The sequence below is a fragment of the Montipora foliosa genome, chromosome 11 (assembly GCF_036669935.1).
Source record: "Montipora foliosa isolate CH-2021 chromosome 11, ASM3666993v2, whole genome shotgun sequence".
Classification (NCBI taxonomy): domain Eukaryota; kingdom Metazoa; phylum Cnidaria; class Anthozoa; order Scleractinia; family Acroporidae; genus Montipora; species Montipora foliosa.
In genome coordinates, this window is record NC_090879.1 from 40,998,546 (window position 1) to 41,001,045 (window position 2,500).

The window sequence follows — 2,500 nt, forward strand, 5'->3', positions numbered from 1 at the left end:
GATCTCGTCTAAAATGCGCTTACTAATTATACCAATCTCGGATTTGGAGGGCTTGATAAGGCGGCATGTTGGATGGTCGTGAAATTCAGGTTTGTGATCTTTCAAGGTTATGAAAGCTTCTTTGTCTGCAAGTTTTTTAGCTACTCTGGCAGATTGGGAGTTTAGTTGGTCTATAACTTTGGGGCATGACTTTTTGTATGTTTTCGTTACATTCTCGGTAATCAGCTTCTCATAGGTTGCAGTGTTCATTGAATAATAATTTGTAGTCTTGTCAGCAGGAATAAGTAGATTATTTGGTTTCTTGATTATGAATTAGTTTCAATGTACCTTCTTCGAAAGGAATCAGCTCATTTATCTTTGGGGGTGAGTTTCTTGACTTAAATCCATAGGTTTCCTTGGTTGATGTTTCAGCTTGCCCGGATAGGAAGTACTGTGCTTTCCAACGTAATCGCCGCAGAAAATGTTCAGTTTTTTCGATTAGTCGTTTCATGTATTCATTTCTTGGTGGCAGTGGAATGTTCTTGGTTGAGTAATTCAAGTTGATCTTTTCCATAGTAGTGGACGATGAAACAATTACAGTGCTCAACAAGTTGGAGCTTTATAAAATGAAATGACGTGATAAATTGATCATCAGCTAAAAGTGCTCAATGGGTTTACCAGAGCTTTGAATATATATATACTCGGAGTTTCATGCTTGCAATGAAGCAATCATCAGGCAACTGACAACAATAACGGTTACATGTAAAGATATACAAATTTGAAAGTGGGGAACAATGCTTACTAGCATAACGTGTCAAGATGTGATTGGACGGCAAAAGCGCTAAACGATCGAGTAAGACTATTTTAGGTGAACGCGCTACTTAACAGAAATTTCTTAGAATGTCTACAGGTTGATGTCATTTCGTTGCTATGGTTAAGTGTCGACATTTCCGGCTTACAAATTATGAAATATTTTTCCCATAGGCAAAGATTACATTTTTTGTTGGCATTAGAATACGACCTAGCTTGCTTTACTTTTTTCCACTTAATCTGATAATTGATGTTCTGTTCTTTTAGACTCCAAATATACTTGCTGAGCTCGGTTACATGAAACTCCCAGTAGCAATTAAATGTTTTTGAACTAGTCCGACTCCAGAAATTCAACTTTATTCACAGCTCTGGTTTAACCATCGAGCACTTTTATAGCAGATGAAGTCTTCAGTTCTTCCACTGGCAGTCATATTAAGCTCCTATTTGTTGAGCACTCTGTTCGACTCATCGACTATTACCATGGAGAAGATCAACCTGGGCTACTCAACCAAGAACATCCCACTGCCATCTAAAAGCGAGTACATGAAAGGGTTTATTGAAAAGACGGAACAATTCTTATGGCGAATGCGATGGAAGGCTTACCATTTTCTCAATCAGCAAAAAACATCAGCGAAGGAGACATACGGATTCAAATCGAAAAACTCCCCACCTAAAATCAACGAGCTGATACCCTTTGAAGAAGACATGTTAGACCTTATGCGGCACATTAAATTCAAGAACAACATAAAATCGAACTTCCAACGAAAACTAGATGCCGACATCAAAAGAAAAATCAAGAAACCCAACAGCCTTCTGATCCCTGCTGACAAAACCACAAATTATTACGAAATGAATATAACCACTTACAACAAGTTAATCAAGGAGAATGTAACAAAAACCTACAAAAAATCAAGTAGCAAAGTTGTCCAAAAGTTGAACGCACAGTCTGCAAGAATAGCTGAACATCTCAAACTAGATGACCGCATCGATAAGCTAGCGGAAAAGGAAGTATTTCTCACTTTAAAAGATCACAAACCTGCATTCCACGACCACCCGGCCTGCCGCTTAATTAATCCATCCAAATCTGAAATCGGAGTGATAAGCAAGCGCATCCTTGATGATATCAACACGACCATCATCAATAAAACTAAAATTAACCAATGGAAAAACACATCCAGCGTTCTAAAATGGTTTAACGGCCTGCAACAAAAAGAAGTGCTATCTTTCATATGTTTTGACGTGTGCGATTTTTACCCGTCAATAACCGAGAAGCTACTCCGCAAAGCGCTGGATTTCGCCAATAGTTACAGACCCATCAGCGCACATGAGCGCGACATAATAATCCACGCTAAAAGGTCACTGCTGTTCAGCGAAAACGTCCCATGGGAAAAGAAGACCTCCAAGGCCAAAGGTGTGTACCAAGATGCGCTTAATAAAAGTGGCTACAAGTACAACCTGTCATACAAAGCGCCAACTCCTGATGCATCACGAAACAGCAAGAACCGTCAAAGAAACATCACGTGGTTTAACCCGCCATACAGCCAAAATGTAGAAACAAAAGTCGGTAAATGCTTCCTCCAACTAATTGATAAACATTTCCCTAAATCCAATCCACTACACAAAATCTTCAACCGAAACACTCTTAAGCTGAGCTACAGCTGTATGAGAAACGTAAAAACCATCATCTCCAGCCACAACAAAGCCCAGATCA